Genomic DNA, 19,092 nt, shown 5'->3' on the forward strand with positions numbered 1-19,092 from the left:
TCCAAACCAAATATTTTAAAGTCAAGTTGTGAAAGCATAGTATAACGACGAGACAATGCATCAGCAATAACATTTTCTTTACCCTTCTTATGTTTAATGACATAAGGGAAAGTCTCAATGAATTCAACCCATTTAGCATGTCTACGGTTCAGTTTTGCTTGACTTTTAATGTGTTTCAAAGGTTCTTGATCAGAATGTATAACAAATTCCTTGGTCCATAAATAATGCTGCATGTTTCTAAGGTCCGAACAAGAGCATATAATTATTTATCATAAGTAGAATAGTTCAGACTAGGCCCACTCAATTTTTTCAGAAAAGTATGCAACATGTTTTCCATCTTGTAATAACACACCTCCTAATCCAATTCCACTAGCATCACATTCAAGCTCAAAAGTCTTATTAAAATCAAGAAGTTGGAGTTAAGGAGCATGTGTCAACTTATCTTTCAATACCGTGAAGGCTTCTTCCTGTGTGGTATCCCAAACAAAAGGCACATCCTTCTTTGTAAGCTCGTTGAGAGGTGCAGCAATGGTGCTGAAATCTCTCACAAAACGCCTATAAAAACCAGCGAGGCCAAGGAAACTCCTCACTTGTGTGACCGTTTTGGGCTGCGGCTGAAAGCACAAGTGCTTCCTGGGTGGTTTTGGTAATTAATGTCAACATATCTATTGTTGGACTAACACTTTTACCTAGTATGTTTCAGATAAGTTCAACAATGGAGTGGCATGGACTAGAGGATGTGGAACCCCTTCAATATGCTAAGGACAAAGGATTGGCTCAAGCTTCAAGATCAAGACTCTACATTTTCTATTTTAGTGATCCAAGATCACATTGAGTCTATAGGAAAAGCCAATACTATCAAGAGGGGATGAGGTGTTGCTTAATGGCTTGCTTGCTCAAAGTGCTTAGTGATATGCTCCAAACCCTCAACTACCTTCCCACAACCACATATGACCTAAACCAAAAGTCAAACTCGGACTCACCGATTCTATCTATCCGGCGCCACCGAGTTTCAGATGTCATAGCCACTGCCACAAACCCTAGCAAATCGGTTTCACCGATAGGGATCTCGGTCTCACCGAGATGGGATTGTAATCTCTTTGTGTATGTCCATTACCAAAATTGGTCTCACCAAGTTTGAGCAATCGGTACTACCGAGATTACAATGCAAACTCTCTGGTTAGCTTATTACCAAAATCGGTCCCACCGAGTTTGTGTAATCGGTCTCACCGAGTTTGCCTGACCAACTCTCTGGTTAGCTTATTACCAAAATCGGTCCCACCGAGTTTGTGTAACCGGTCTCACCGAGTTTGCCTGACCAACTCTCTGGTTAGCTTATTACCAAAATCGGTCCCACCGAGTCTGTGTAATCGGTCACACCGAGATTACGTTATGGCCTAACCCTAACCATATCGGTCCTACCGAGTTGCATCTCAGTCCCACCGAAAATCCTAACGGTCACTAGGTTTGCTGAATCGGTCCGACCGAGTTTAACCATTCGGTCCCACCGAGTTTGGAAAATTGTGTGTAACGGTTAGATTCTGTGTGGAGGCTATATATACCCCTCCACCCACTCTTCATCCGTGGAGAGAGCCATCAGAACATACCTACACTTCCAATACACATTTTCTGAGAGAGAACCACCTACACTTGTGTTGAGGTCAAGATATTCCATTCCAACCATATGAATCTTGATCTCTAGCCTTCACCAAGTTGCTTTCCACTCAAATCTTCTTTCCACCAAATCCAAATCCTGTGAGAGAGAGTTGAGTGTTGGGGAGACTATCATTTGAAGCACAAGAGCAAGGAGTTCATCATCAACACACCATTTGTTACTTCTTGGAGAGTGGTGTCTCCTAGATTGGCTAGGTGTCACTTGGGAGCCTCCGACAAGATTGTGGAGTTGAACCAAGGAGTTTGTAAGGGCAAGGAGATCGCCTACTTTGTGAAGATCTACCGCTAGTGAGGCAAGTCCTTCGTGGGTGACGGCCGTGATGGAATAGACAAGGTTGCTTCTTCATGGACCCTTCGTGGGTGGAGCCCTCCATGGACTCGCGCAACCGTTACCCTCCGTGGGTTGAAGTATCCATCAACGTGGATGTACGATAGCACCACCTATCGGAACCACGACAAAAACATCTGTGTCTCCAATTGCGTTTGAATACTCCAAACCCTTCTCTTTACATTATTACAAGTTGCATGCTTTACTTTCCGCTGCTCATATACTCATTGCATGCTTGCTTGATATGAATTGTGTTTGTTCAACTTGTGCTTAAACTCCACTTAAACTTAAGAATATTAAAAACTGCAACTTTTGGCACTTAGTGTCTAATCACCCCCCTCTAGACACCTCTTCTCGATCCTTTCAATTGGTATTAGAGCATTGGTCTCCATTGCCTTGGTTTAAACACCATTGGAGGAAGATGGATGTGTCTACTTTGGGGAGTCTTAGACATAGAGTGCCTATTCTTGATGGAGAGTATTTTCATGAGTGGAAAAATGAAATGCTTGAGATTTTCAATGAATATCATTTGAACAAGTACATTACTAGCCCTTGTGCACCTCATGTTGATCCTTTGCACCCTACCCTAGATGAAGATATTGACATGATTTGCAATCTTAGAACTGTTAATCTTATCACTAGAGGCTTGCCTAGAAACTTGATTGGATGTTTGCCGACTCTTAAGTGTGCCTACACCATATGGAAATTTCTTGAGGAACTCTTTCCTAATTACTCCTTGAAAGATCTAGATGAAATCCTCCATAAGTCTATTGCTTTGATTAAGATGAGTTCCAATGATCCCAAATTTGGTGACTGCTTATTTGAGCTTACTAATCTTACGAGTGACAAACTAGATGTTGGAATCATTAGCAATATCATTTCCAGAGCTATTAGAATTCATAAAGATAACTATAGAAATGATCATCTATCTAATGAATTGCCCTCTCTAGGAATTGATCAATCACAAGATGATGTTGAACATGAATACTCGGATGAGGATGATGATGATAATGATGATGATGATAATGACTATGATCTCGATGATGCGATGAGACACTTTGGTCTTATGGCAAATCTTCGCGGCTACATGGCTAGAGGAAAAGAATGGGTCCTTGATAGTGGATGTACTGATCATATGACCGGAGATAAAGACATGTTCCGTGAGCTTGCTTAAAATGACGGCCCTCGAAAGTATGTCACTTTTGGTGATAATTCAAAGGGTAAGGTGGTTGGCCTTGGTAAGGTGGCCATCTCACATGATAGCTCCATACAAAATGTCATGCTCGTTGAATCTCTTGGCTACAACTTACTTTCAGTATCTAGACTTGCTGATTTTGATTTCAATGTCCTATTTACTGAAGTAGATTGCCAAGTGTTTCGTAGAGACAATCATAAAATGGTCTTTACTGGTATACGTAGAGGAGATCTTTACATTTTTTATTTCACTAAAAAGGCTCAACCTAAAACTTTCTTAATTGCTAAATCTTCTAAAGGCTGGTTGTGGCATAGAAGGCTAGGCCATGTGGGCATGCGAAACCTTGACAAACTCATTAAAGGAAATCATATCCTTGGCGTTAACGATGTCATATTTGACAAGGATAGACTTTGTAGTGCTTGTCAAGCAGGGAAACAAGTTGGAGGAAGTCACCGCGCGAAGAACATCATGACCACAAGAAGACCACTCAAGCTACTTCACATGGATCTCTTTGGTCCCAATGCCTACAAGAGTCTCGGTGGTAACTCATTTGGTCTAGTCATAGTTGATGATTTTTCAAGATTTACGTGGGTGCTCTTTCTTGATGACAAATCGTAGGTCCAAAAGATCTTCAAAAACTTTGCTAGGAAGGCCCAAAATCAGTTTGACGTGAAGATCAAGAAGGTTCAGAGCGACAATGGAACGGAGTTCAAGAACGCAAATGTGGACACCTTTCTTGATGAATAAGGGATTTCACACGACTTCTTGGCTACGTACACACCTCAACAAAATGGAGTTGTTGAAAGGAAGAACCGGACTCTTATCGAGATGGCAAGAATGATGCTTGATGAGTACAAAACGCCAAAGCACTTTTGGGCGGAAGCGGTTGAGACAGCTTGTCATGCAACAAATCGCTTGTATCTTCACAAGCTACTCGGCAAGACGGCATACGAGCTCCTCACCGGTAACAAACCCCAAGTTGGATATTTTCGAGTATTCGGCTCAAAGTGCTACATTCTTGATAAGCATCGTCGTTCTAAATTTGCTCCTAAATCTCATGAAGGTTTCCTACTTGGTTATGGCTCAAACTCTCACACTTACCGTGTCTACAACAATTTCACTCGAAAGGTTGAAGAGACGGTAGATGTGAAGTTTGATGAATCTAACGGCTCGCAAGTAGAGCAATTGCCAATTGATGTAGGAGACAAAGATCCTTCGGAAGCAATTCAAGACTTGTCCATTGGCAAGATTCTTCCAACGGAAGTGAAGGAGAGTACCTCGTCCGTCCAAGTGGAAGCTTCTACCTCACGACAAGGTGAACCAAGAGTTGATACGGAAGCATCCACAAGTGGGACACGCCAAGATGAAGAAAACGAGGAAGCGCACCAAGATGAACATCAACAACCTCCTTCTCCACCACGACAACAGAACGACAACGTCAACAATGAAGAAGGCCAAGAAGAAGCACAAGATGAAGAGGATGTTTCACCCCTACCCAAGCAAAAGCTTTCACGAGTTCGAGCAAGAATTGCTAAGGATCATCCCGTCGAGCAAATCTACAATGATATCCAAACCGGGAGAATCACTCGCTCTAAAACTCGTTTAGCTAACTTTTGTGAACATTACTCATTCATCTCTAGCATTGAACCTATGAAGGTTGAAGAAGCATTGGAGGATCCGGATTGGATAAACGCTATGCATGAAGAGCTACACAACTTTGAGAGAAATCAAGTGTGGACATTGGTCGAGAAGCCCGACAACAACCACAACATCATTGGTACCAAATGGGTGTTTCGCAACAAGCAAGATGAAGATGGACAAGTGGTTCACAACAAAGCACGTCTCGTCGCCCAAGGCTACACACAAGTTGAAGGTATGGACTATGGTGAGACATATGCTCCCGTTCCTAGACTTGAGTCCATTCGCATCTTACTTGCTTATGCTAATCACCATGATATCACCTTATACCAAATGGACATTAAAAGTGCTTTTCTAAATGGCAAAATTGAGGAAGAAGTTTATGTTAAGCAACCTCCCGGCTTCGTCAATCCTAAGAAACCTAATCATGTTTACAAACTTCACAAAGCCCTTTATGGTCTTAAACAAGCTCCTAGAGCATGGTATAAATGCTTGACCAAGTTCCTTATTGAAAAAGGCTTTGAAATTGGTAAAATTGATTCTACTCTTTTTACTAAAAGGGTTAATGGAGAACTATTTGTGTGCCAAATTTATGTTGATGATATCATATTTGGTTCAACTAACCCTCATTTTAGTGAGAAGTTTAGAAAGCTAATGTCGGAGAAGTTTGAGATGTCTATGATGAGTGAACTCAAATTCTTTCTCGGTTTGCAAATCAAGAAAACTAAGGAAGGTACCTTTGTCTCTCAAACGAAGTACACCAAGGACTTATTCAAGAAGTTCAATATGCAAGAATGCAAAGGTATGACTACACCCATGCCTACTAGTGGACATCTTAATTTGACCAAAGATGGTGAACCGGTTCATCAAAAGGTTTATCGCTCTATGATTGGTTCATTGTTATATCTATGTGCCTCTCGTCCCGATATTATGCTAAGTGTGTGCATGTGTGCACGATATCAAGCTGCTCCTAAAGAGTGTCATCCTAAGGCTGTGAAAAGGATAGTGAGATACCTAATCCATACACCAAATCTTGGCATTTGGTATCCTAAGAGGTCCTTTTTGATCTTGTTGGCTACTCCTATTCGGACTATGCCGGAGATAAGGTTGATAGAAAATCCACTTCGGGTACTTGTCAATTCCTTGGTAGATCTCTTGTGTCTTGGTCTTCCAAGAAACAAAACTCGGTATCCTTATCCACCGCCGAAGCGGAATACATTGCCGCTGGTTCATGTTGTGCTCAATTACTTTGGATGATCCAAACTCTTAAAGATTATGGGATATATGTGAAACATGTTCCATTTCTATGTGATAATGAAAGTGCTATTAAGATTGCTCACAATCCCGTGCAACATTCTCGAACTAAGCATATTGAAGTTCGTCATCATTTCATTCGAGATCATGTTGCAAAAGGGGACATTAACCTTAAGCATGTTCGCACCGATAAGAAATTGGCGGATATATTCACTAAACCACTTGATGAGAAAGTGTTTTGCAGGTTGAGAGGTGAATTGAACATCATTGATGCTTCAAACTTGGAGTAGGAACTCCATTTGATACATGCGGGGCATGAGCCTATGACTAATCCTCGATATTTCTCTTATGATGCTATTCATATGTCTTGGATATATTTGTACCTTTCATGGTATCTAACCCGTGTAGGTACTTGGATGAATCTAAATCTATGAGATTGCCACACACTCACATCTTGAGCAATTTCTACATCACCAAGTCTCTACACAATGGTGGTTGAAGACAAGGAAGCACGAAACCATTCAAACATATCCTTTGGCAAATTCTATGTTGAGTCTCATGATTGTCATTTTGGAAACACAAGTGCTCTTCCTTGCAAAGCTAACCCATGTAGGTAGATGAACTCAAACTCCAAGTGGTGCTCCCAAATCTTGATGAACTACATCAACCTTGAGCAACCCACACAAGTTCAACTACATGATCAAGATCAACACCACCACCCAAGGTATGTTATTCCATCTTAGAGAAGCTTTACTCCGAGTCACGAGTCAAAGCAACTCGACAAGATGTGAATACATCAAGATGCTTAAACGAAAAATGGTAACCCCATTTTCAGCTTAAACGATGAGTATGACCTATGATCAAGTGCTCTCACTTGACTCCTAAGTCAATATACTCTAACATAGGTGACTTTGTCACCGACCATTTCTAGATGAAGTTCTCTAGTGTTTCTCCGTGCTTTTGCATTTGCATATTTGTTTTCCCTTTCAAAAAAAACTTCATCTAGAACTTTTAGTTTCTTTTATTTCCTTTTTGTTCTGCATTTTCTGCATCCAATTCATTGCAAATCTTTCAGTAAATTCCTTGCATATCCTTGTGTGATCTTACTTGTCTAGTGAGCTGAGGTGACAAGTGGTTTCACTCTGATGAACTCGGTCACACCGGTTTGTTCTCTTCGGCCCAACCGAAATCTTTCGGTGCAACTGAAGCACACAACTCGGAGTCACCGATTCCATCACAGGAAAACCAACTTGCTACTTATTCCTGATTTATGTTTGCTCCAGCTCCACTCAATGATTCTTGTCCTCTACCAGCATCATATTAGACATGCTTCTTTGCTCTGTGACTCGAGGACCAACCCATTTGTATCACATGTCCAGAAGAGCCCTTCTTGGAAATTGATGTCAAAGGGGGAGAGAGAGATCACATCAAAGCTTAATCCTTCCTATAGGGGGAGAAAGAGAGAATACTCAGGGGGAGAGAGTTTCTCAACTAGGAGAAAGTAATATCATCAAAGACCCCAGATGCTTGGTGTTCAAGAGGAGAGATGTCACATGTCTTTAAGAGGGGAAAGACATGTTTGGTTGCTTGCTTTAGCTCAAGCTCTGTTGTTTTCTTTTTTGTTGCTCTGATTTTTCTGTTCCTTATCTTCTCCCAATATCCCATGCAGATTTAGGGGGGCAAGACATCTAAGGGAAGGAAATCTCTGATTTTATTGCATATCTTTACCTTTGGGGACATGTCTATATCCAATGTGGTACTTAGTACTCACTCTACATGTCATCCCAGTCTTGGTTCTCTTGTGGTTTCTCTTGCTTGCTCTGGTCAGTAGGTGTATCTGTGTTATTTAACCTTGTTTGCGTAGGTTCATCCCATCCTAAGCCAACTCAAGACCACAAGGTAAGTATATGCATCACAGTCATGTGAATGAGAAGTTCTTGCCGATGTACATACTGTTTGCAAGAAGGACTCATGAGCATGAAAGTACATTTCTCACATTCACGTCATTTGGTCTGATGCATATAGCCAAGATACATGTAACACATTGCTTACTCTGTCATGCTTACGCATTCACATGCTCCTATATTCAATATTCACATGATTGCATACATGTAGGGGGAGCCTATGCATGTTACATGTCTTTCCAAAGCTTTACTTGCTATTCTCTATATCTTTATCTAAAGCTTTGATTTATGTTGTCATTAATTACCAAAAAGGGGGAGATTGAAAGCACAAGTGCTCCCTGGGTGGTATTGGTAATTAATGTCAACCTATCTCTTGTTGGACTAACACTTTTACCTAGTATGTTTCAGATAAGTTCAACAATGGAGTGGCATGGACTAGAGGATGTGGAACCCCTTCAAGATGATAAGGACAAAGGATTGGCTCAAGCTTCAAGATCAAGACTCTACATTTTCTATTTTAGTGATCCAAGATCACATTGAGTCTATAGGAAAAGCCAATACTATCAAGAGGGGATGAGGTGTTGCTTAATGGCTTGCTTGCTCAAAGTGCTTAGTGATATGCTCCAAACCCTCAACTACCTTCCCACATCCACATATGACCTAAACCAAAAGTCAAACTTGGCCCCACCGATTCTATCTATCCGGCGCCACCGAGTTTCAGATGTCATAGCCACTGCCACAAACCCTAGCAAATCGGTTTCACCGATAGGGATCTCGGTTTCACCGAGATGGGATTGTAATCTCTCTGTGTATGTCCATTACCAAAATCGATCTCACCGAGTTTGAGCAATCGGTACTACCGAGATTACAATGCAAACTCTCTGGTTAGCTTATTACCAAAATTGGTCCCACCGAGTTTGTGTAATCGGTCTCACCGAGTTTGCCTGACCAACTCTCTGGTTAGCTTATTACCAAAATCGGTCCCACCGAGTTTGTGTAATCGGTCACACCGAGATTACGTTATGCCCTAACCCTAACCATATCGGTCCTACCGAGTTGCATCTCAGTCCCACCGAAAATCCTAATGGTCACTAGGTTTGCTGAATCGGTCCGACCGAGTTTAACCATTCGGTCCCACCGAGTTTGGAAAATTGTGTGTAACGGTTAGATTCTGTGTGGAGGCTATATATACCCCTCCACCCACTCTTCATTCGTGGAGAGAGCCATCAGAACATACCTACACTTCCAATACACATTTTCTGAGAGAGAACCACCTACACTTGTGTTGAGGTCAAGATATTCCATTCCAACCATATGAATCTTGATCCCTAGCCTTCCCCAAGTTGCTTTCCACTCAAATCTTCTTTCCACCAAATCCAAATCCTGTGAGAGAGAGTTGAGTGTTGGGGAGACTATCATTTCAAGCACAAGAGCAAGGAGTTCATCATCACACACCATTTGTTACTTCTTGGAGAGTCGTGTCTCCTAGATTGGCTAGGTGTCACTTGGGAGCCTCCGACAAGATTGTGGAGTTGAACCAAGGAGTTTGTAAGGGCAAGGAGATCGCCTACTTCGTGAAGATCTACCGCTAGTGAGGCAAGTCCTTCGTGGGCGACGGTCGTGATGGAATAGACAAGGTTGCTTCTTCGTGGACCCTTCGTGGGTGGAGCCCTCCGTGGACTTGCGCAACCGTTACCCTTCGTGGGTTGAAGTCTCCATCAACGTGGATGTACAATAGCACCACCTATCGGAACCACGACAAAAACATCCGTGTCTCCAATTGCGTTTGAATACTCCAAACCCTTCTCTTTACATTCTTGCAAGTTGCATGCTTTACTTTCCGTTGCTCATATACTCATTGCATGCTTGCTTGATATGTATTGTGTTTGTTAAACTTGTGCTTAAACTCCACTTAAACTTAAGAATATTAAAAACTGTAACTTTTGGCACTTAGTGTCTAATCACCCCCCTCTAGACACCTCTTCTCGATCCTTTCAGCGGCCAACTCTCAATAGCTTCAATCTTGGCTTTATAAACTTCAATTCCCTGTGGAGTAACAACATTGCCAAGAAAAGATACTCGGTCGGTGCAAAAGGTGCACTTTCCAAGGTTACCAAACAAATGTGCATCACGTAGAGCAATAAAAACAGCACGTAAATGTTCCAAATGTTCCTCCAAAGATTTACTATAAATCAGTATATCATCAGAATAGACTACCACAAATTGTCCAATGAAAGCACGTAAAACTTTGTTCATTAGTCTCATGAAAGTACTAGGTGCGTTAGTTAACCCAAAAGGCATGACTAACCACTCATATAAACCAAACTTAGTTTTAAATGTTGTTTTCCATTCATCTCCCAATTTCATACGAATTTGATAGTATCCACTACTTAAATCAACTTTGGAGAAAATTGTAGAGCCACTCAATTCATCATGCATATCATCTAGCCTAGGAATAGGATAACGATAATGAATAGTAATATTATTAATGCCTCTACAATCAACACACATATGCGACGTACCGTCCTTTTTAGGCACTAGTATAATAGGAACAACACAAGGACTAAGAGATTCACGTATGTAACCGTTGTCGAGCAGCTCCTGTACTTGACGCATAATCTCCTTCGTCTCCTCTGGATTGGTACGATATGGTGCACGGTTGGGTAGCGATGCACCGGGAATTAAGTCAATTTGATGCTCAATCCCTCGAATAGGTGGTAATCCCGGTGGCACGTCTTGTGGGAAGACGTCAGCGAACTCTTGCAAAATGTTAGTGACAGCAAGGGGCAAAGAGGAAGGCACGTCCTCAAATGAAAATAATGCCTCTTTGCACACAAAAGCATAGCAAACAGATTTGTTGAAACCTAGCTCATCAATATCAGATTTTGTGGCAAGTAAACATGCTCTTTTCAATTAAATTCAGAAGCAACACTAGATGGTTTATTGTTAGGTTTTATTTGTTGCTCAAATTCTTTTGCCACAATCTGATTTTCACTCTTATTTTTCTCCTGTTTTGCTTTATTAGCTCTATTAATATCATCTTTCAAAATGGATTCAGGAGTCATAGGAAGCAAAGTAATATGGCTATCCTTATGAACAAGAGTATATTGATTATTTCTACCATGGTGTATAATTTTTTCTATCAAATTGCCATGGTCTACCAAGTAACAAGGAACATGCTTGCATGGGTACCACATCACAATCAACATAATCAGCATATGTAGAGATACTAAAATGCACACGAATAGTACGTGTTACCTTAACCTTGCCACTGTTGTTGAACCATTGGATGTAGTAAGGATGTGGATGTGGTCTTGTGGTGAGAGATAGATTCTCCACCATCTCCATGCTAGCCAAGTTGTTGCAGCTCCCTCCATCTATGATTACGCGAACAGAACATTCCTTCACAACTTCCTTTGTATGGAACAAATTATGCCTCTGATTTTGCTCAGCTTGTGTGACCTGCACACTCAAAACACGTTTAGCAACTAAACATTCATACCTGTCAGCATCTTCAGGAGCCATGTATTGCGTCTCATGATCAGAATCATCTCCACCGTGTTCTTAATAAGAGCCAAAGTCTCCTCATCATAGTCACTAGCAGACTCATACCCACCATCCTCAGTAGAAATCATCACACGCTGAGATTTGCATTCTCTCGCAAAATGTCCTCTTCCCTTACAACGATGACAAATAATATCACTTGTGTGCCCTGTTGATGCCATGGAAGAAGAAGAGCTCTGCGCAGGCTCGAAGGTGTGCTCTTGGCAGATGGTGGTTGTGTCTGCTTTCTTGTATCAGGATGGAGGTGGCACCTGATGGTGGTGCTGGTGTAGTGGAAGTAGAGGATGCACGTGGTGTCCATGATGAAGATCGACCTGCAGAAAAGTTATTTCGCGCCAATGCCTGTCGATCCTGCACTTCACGTTCAGCTTTACAAGCAAGATGGAATAAATGAGTGATATTATTATATCCTTATACTCTAGAATGGTCTGAATCTCTCTATTTAATCCACCCATAAAACGTGCAAGCATAGATTCATTCTCCTCAACAATACCACATCTAATCATGCCAGTTTGTAATTCCCGATAATATTCTTCTACAAAATTTTTACCTTGTCTTAAACGCTGCAATTTTTGAATTAATTCATGCTGATAATATGGTGGTACCCAACGAGTACACATATCAGTTTTCAAAGCAGCCCAAGTAGCTGGAATATGATATAATCTACAATGTTCAGACCACCAAACACATGCAAAGCTAGTGAAAGCACAAATAGTAGCAGGAACACGTCTCTCCTCAGGATATTGTAAACATGTAAATCGTTGTTTAGTTTCTAACTCCTAAGTAAGATATATATCAGGAACATATCTACCCTCAAATGGTGGAATATTCAATTTCAGTTTAGGGAGATGGTCATGATCTCGTACCTGAGGGAGAGCCCTTCCATTGCCATTATTTGTATGTGGACGACCTGGTGGTTGCGGTGTTGGTGGTTGCACATAGTTCTGATTTTGATCAACCTCATCCTCGTAATCTCCCGTATAATCCTCCTCCTCCACATCAGCAGCAGGAGCCATAGAAGTATCAACAACAACACCAACAGTTTGTCTAGGCACAAGAGGGACGCGACTCACTCGACGGAGGGTTGTTTCGTGACGTGGAGGTAGTCGTCGTCGTCGTCGTCGTTGTTGTTGTTGTTGTTGTTGTTGTTGTAGAGGTGCGTTAGGTGCAGCCGGTGGTGGTGGTGGAGGACGCGCGAGCAGTTCATTAAACTTGTTATCGAGATTTGTTTCGAACGTCTTCTCCATGCCATCAATCTTCTACATGGCCTCTTCAAATCTGTTTAGCACATCTTGCACCTGTCCACTCATCATTTGCTGAAATTTATCATGCAACTCCTTATTCGTCATGTTCTCTCAGTCAGTCTCGTCGGCTTGTAATCCTGCCATGGTTAGCAGCAATAGAAACACACAAGAATATGATCCTACAAACTACAAACAAGAGGTGGCGGTGGGTGTCACAAATCCGTCAAGCAAATCTCAAATTCTTACCAGTTCTTCTCCAGCAGCACCTAGGCTAGACCGTGCTAGAGACGCGAGCCTAGAACACTAACAAAATCACAGCGCTGCACGTAAACAAGGGAGGAGCACACTCTGAATTTTTTTTCTATTTTTTGCACTTTTCCCTCTTTTTTTTTGCTCCGCAACAAAATTTTTTCGAAAAATTCTACAAATGGTCTAAAAACTGCCTAGCCAGAATTTTCTAGACTTAGTTTTTTTGAGTTTGGAACTATTTTTCTTCTCCAGGTAGCACGATAGTTCGGGAGTCCTACTCTGTCACGACTCGGAGTATGGCGTGATCTGGAAATCCAAAACAGAGTAACAAAATACTAGACTCGGACTAGGACTGGTGGCGGAGATGAATCTGGTGGAACTCGGACTAGTGGCGGAGATGAATCTGGTGGAACTCTAGTGGTGGATATATGTTGCAGGTGGACTCGAATTGGCGTGATGGCGGCGGATATGTGGTGGCGTATATGGACTCAAATTGTTGGTGAATATGTGGTGGTGGTATATGGCAGCGACGATGAAGTTGGTGTGGTGGTGGTATATGGCAGAAGCGATGATGATGATGCGGTGGTGATATATGGCAGCGGTGACGTGACAACCTGTGAACGGAACTCGAAACTCTAAAGGACTGGACGCTAAGACCAGCAACTTGACACGACGATGCAACCGCAAATTCAACAAAGCAAATACAAAAAAGATTATGCAAAGCCTCAGATTGGTTCGGATAGGATTAACTAACCCTAATTTTTTTTGGCTTTTTCGTGGACTATAGGTATGAAGAACAGACTCGATCTAAACTACGAAAAACTGTAAAATCTCACCGAGCAACCTGGAAATCTGATACCACTTGATACAGGCAAAGGTGTCCCATCTTTGAATGAGATGGTGGCTATCGTTTTGGAGGAAGTCGACTTTGACGATCCGACTACGAACGTGCGAGGACGTCATGCCTTAGCAATCGCTAAACCAACTCCATGAGGTTATTGACCACGCCGGAGCATGATCAACCTGACCACGAAGGTCTGTTTCCTGCAGGCAAACGAAGAACAGGCAAGAAACTAAGATTGCAATCTGGATATTGCGAATATAAGAGGAAAGCTTTATTGATCAAGGTGGGGTTCTGTGACGCCTTTGTCTAGTCGTTGAACACAAATGAAGTACGCGAAGTTGCAGCTATGGCGAATTTTAATCTAAAAAACCCAAAGTCTAAACGACGCCCTAAGGGCTTTATATATGGAGGAAGAGCGGGGAATTTCGTGGCCCTTGGAGGAGGTGTCCGAAACCAACCCTAACTCTTGTTTCCCCACACGTACGGACTCTAAAAACAGCCTATACTTAAGTATTTCAAAAATACATGGGCCTGGCCCAATAATAAGGTGACGCAGCACCTAGAATAGCCTCTGGATGAAATTTATGAAGTGGCATCTTGTATATTTCGTCCAAGGCTTCATGCACTCCTTATGGTGGCTTCAAAGTCCTGAAATCATCACTTGTAACTCCGTTCTCAATCCCCTTGCGCATGCCATCATCTCCATGCTTGGTCTTGCTCCAGTGTTCATCCCTCTTATCCATGCCAGGCCCTTCATTTGTAAGAAAAACAAATGTATCCAATTTAGGCAGCATCATATTCTCACGAACATTAGAATCATTACCAAGAAACGAAAGTACCTGATAATTTAATTGGCGTGTGCGAGCTCTAGTAATTGGTCCAGTATGTATAGCAGCAGGGGTTGTGGGTGTAACAATGGTATTGATGTCCTCATCATCTTATATGCATGATTGCTTATAGCCTCGTATTTCTTCTCTGACATTTGGGTTTTGTTTGGCCAACTTGATCTATTTATCTTGCAATGGGAAGATGTGCTTTGTGATGAGTTCAATCTTACGGTTCTTGATCCCAGTGATAGAAGGGGAACCGACATGTATGTATCGTTGCTATTAAGGATAACAAGATGGGGTCTATTTCTACATAAATAGATCTTGTCTACATCATGGCATCATTCTTCTTGCATTACTCTGTTTCTCGATGAACTTAATACACTAGATGCATGCTGGATGGCGGTCGATGTGTGGAGTAATAGTAGTAGATGCAAGCAGGAGTCGGTCTACTAATGTTGGACATGCTGCCTATATAATGATCATTGCCTGGATAACATCATGATTATTTGAAGTTCCATCAATTGCCCAACAGTAATTCGTTTACCCACCGTTTGCTATTTTTCTCGAGAGAAGCCACTAGTGAAACCTACGGCCCCAGGTCTCTTCTTTATTATATTTGTCTTGGTGATCTATTTTCCTTTGCTTTTATTTTCGGATCTATTAAACCAAAAATACAAAAATACCTTGTTGCACTTTATTTTATTTGGCGTTCGATCTATCAAACTTTCTCACGTCCATTTGCCAATTTCTAGCATCCTTACCCGAAAGGGATTGACAACCCCTTTAACATGTGGGGTTGCGAGTATTTGTTATTTGTGTGCAGGTGTTGTTTACGTAGTGTTGCGTGGTTCTCCTACTAGTTCGATAACCTTGGTCTCATCACTGAGGGAAATACCTACCGTTGCTGTGCTGCATCATCCCTTCCTCTTTGGGGAAATACCAACATAGTTCTAGTAGACATCAATAGGAATTTCTGGCACCGTTGAAGGGGAGACATCATCAACATCTACCAGGTTCCTAATCACAAATCTCATCTCCTTGCAATTTACATCATTTTCCATTTTCCTCTCGTTTTCCTCTCCCCCACTTCACAAAAATTTGTCGTTTTATTCGCCCTCTTTTTCGTTCGCGGTTTTCTTACCGGATCTATCCGTGTTGTTGCTTTCTAGTCATAATGGCTAGCGTGTCTACTCCTCCGTTGTCCCCAAATTTTGAACTTTTATATTTCAAACAACGACAAGGAGAAAAATTGAAAGATGCTTGGTATAGGCTAATGGAATCCTATGGTGTTTCAACCTAAAGGGAGATGCTAAGATTTTGCTTCATAATTTTTACATAGGATTGGCTTTGCATCATAGACAACTCTTAGATTTTGCCGCTAAAGGGAATTTTATCGAGCTTGATGCTAATGTTGCCTATGAAATTTTTGAAGGAATTCTGGGGGTTCCACCTCAAAAGAAGGGGTTTTCTTTCACCCTAGAGGGAGTCAAATGTTGGACAAACTTGGTGATTTGCACAAACATATGGTTGAATTGCAAAAATATAATGAACCCCCCAAACATCTTAATGGTAGTATCAATCGCATGAATACCTTGATTACTCTCTGTAATAAGCGGTTGGATAGTTTAGATCTAAAGATGATTCTTTTCCTGAGAATTTAGGGAAGTGCAAAGAGCCTCCCGGGTTTGAGAAAGCCCTTAAAAAGTTGCCAAAACTATGGATGACAAAACTTAGATCCTTGCTCTATGCCTAGCTAGGGGTGTAAAACGATAGCGCTTGTTGGGAGGCAACCCAATGAATAAAATTTATTTTTGCTTTTTTGCTTTTTTTATTGAGTGTTTGCACAATTATGCTACTGTTATGATTGTGTTTTAGTTAGTGTTTGTGCCAAGCAAAGCCTTTAGGATCTTGTTGTGTGATAGTTGATTTGGTCTTGCTGAAAAACAGAAACTTTTGCGCTCACAGACATAATTCTCATTTTTAACAGGAGTCTGATAAAATACCAATTCTTTTCGCAAAAGATTAATATCCAAATTTCTCACGTGGTCCTAATTTTTCATAATTTTTGGAGTTACAGAAATGTTCGAAATATCCAGATTGCTACAGACTGTTCTATTTTTGACAGATTCTGTTTTCTTTGCATTGTGTGCTTGTTTTGATGATTCTATGGTTTTCTTTGAAGAGTTTTTGCCATAGAAAAGTTGGAATACAGTAGATATAATGCAATAATAAAATATGAATGGGCTGCAACAGTACTTATAGTACTGATTTATTTTGTTATACTAACAGATCTCACGAAGGTTTTGTTGAGTTTTGTGTGATTGAAGTTTTCAAGTTTTGGGTGATGTTACGATGGATGACGGAATAAGGAGTAAGAAAAGCCTAAGATTGGGGATGCCCATGGAATCCCAAGCTATTATCCAAAGAGAAGCAAGCAACTAAGCTTGTGGATGGCCGAGTGGCATCCCCTCTTTCTTCAAACGACCATCAGTATTTTACTCGAAGCTATATTTTTATTCGTCACATACTATGAATTTTGCTTGGAGCGTCTTGTATGATATGAGTCTTTGCTTGTTTTGCTTTTTGTTTTAAGTCTTGAATCCTTGTTGGACACACCTATTTGAGAGAGCCTAAATTACGCCATGACTTGTTAGAATTGCTCTCTATGCTTCACTTAAATCCTTATGTGCTATGGAATTGCTCTAGTGCTTCACTTATATATTTTTGAGCACGATGTGCTTTAATATTTTTTAAGAAATTCTCTCTAGCTTCACTTAAATTAATTTGAGAGAAAGAAATATTATGCTCATGATCTTCACTTATATTTGTTTGAGCTTATCAAAAGCAACACATGAAAATGAGTTCCAAAGTGATAGATATCCAAGGAGGATATAATAAAAACTTCCATGAAGATCATTGGATAAAATAAACTTGATTCTTGGTAATAGTTTTGAGATATGATATGTGAGTCATGTTGATGAGTAATTATGCTTTAGTAAGAATATTAGTGTTAAGGTTTGTGATTCCCTATGCAAGCACGAAAGTCAATAGTTATGCAATGAAATTACATCCTACTTGTGGTGCATTATTCGGTGTTAATTATGCTTAATGCTCGCTTATGAGATTATTCGTTTCTTGGTTGGTCGCTTCTCAATCTTTTGCTAGCCTTCATTTTGCACTAAGTATGATCACTACTTATGCATCCAAAATCCTTTAAACCAGTTTTTCCACATGAGTCCACCATACCTATCTATATGCGGTATTCTTTTGTCGTTCTAAGCAAATTTATATGTCTAATTTTCAAAATAAACATCTCTTTTGTGTGCTCGTACCGTTCATGAATCGGAAGGGGGTGGCTAATACATTTCCATGCTAGATATGTTATTCTCACGATGAGTGTTTATTCACTTGTCATTGCACGAGAGTAAGGCAAAGGTATTAGGGATGCCCAGTCCCAAAATGAAAAATTAATTTACTTTATGTTGTTAAATAATAAATTCCTTGGAACGTGTTGGTATGGAAGGCACCCGTGGATACGGCTAGCCATGGAAAGTGAATGTATGGTTGAAAAAGGAATAAACTTTAATTTCTATTAGGGAACTGCGTATGATATATCTAGCATGTAAAGTATTGGGAACTACTTGATCGTTCTCGTTGACAGGAAAAGCATGCCTCCCAAAATGTTTTTATCTCTATGTTTTTCGCTTTGAGCTCTGGCACCTCTACAAATCCCTACTTCCCTCCGCGAAGGGCTTTTCTTTTACTTTATGCAATTTTTATTTTTAATTTGAGTCTCCATCTTCTCTTATAAAGCACCAACTAGGGGGCACTATGATCGTACTTGAGCATTGGGTGTAGCTAATGTGCGAGTGTGTTTCATGAATGGATCAATGATTAAGCATAATGGGCTAGGGATAACTTATTTTAGCATTGATATTTTGAAAGACATGGTTGCTTGTTGATATTCTTAAGTATTTAAGTCTCATGTCAAAACTAGACTATTGCTTTGAACCATATAAAAGTCCAAATGTACATGCTATAAAGAAAAGAATATGAGATGACACGTTAGGCAGTATTCCACATCTAAAATTCTGTTTTTATCATTTACCTACTCGAGGACGAGTAGGGATTAAGCTTGGGGATGCTGACACATCTCCAACGTATCTATAATTTTTTATTGTTCCATGCTGTTATATTATCATTCTTGGATGTTTTACAATCATTTTATAGTCATTTTGTATCATTTTTTGGTACTAACCTATTGACATAGTGCCAAGTGCCAGTTGCTGTTTTTTGCATGTTTTTTACATCGCAGGAAATCAATACCAAACGGAGTCCAAATGCAGGGAAACTTTTTGTGGTATTTTT

Source organism: Triticum urartu, chromosome 5 (assembly GCF_003073215.2).
Source record: "Triticum urartu cultivar G1812 chromosome 5, Tu2.1, whole genome shotgun sequence".
Classification (NCBI taxonomy): Eukaryota; Viridiplantae; Streptophyta; class Magnoliopsida; order Poales; family Poaceae; genus Triticum; species Triticum urartu.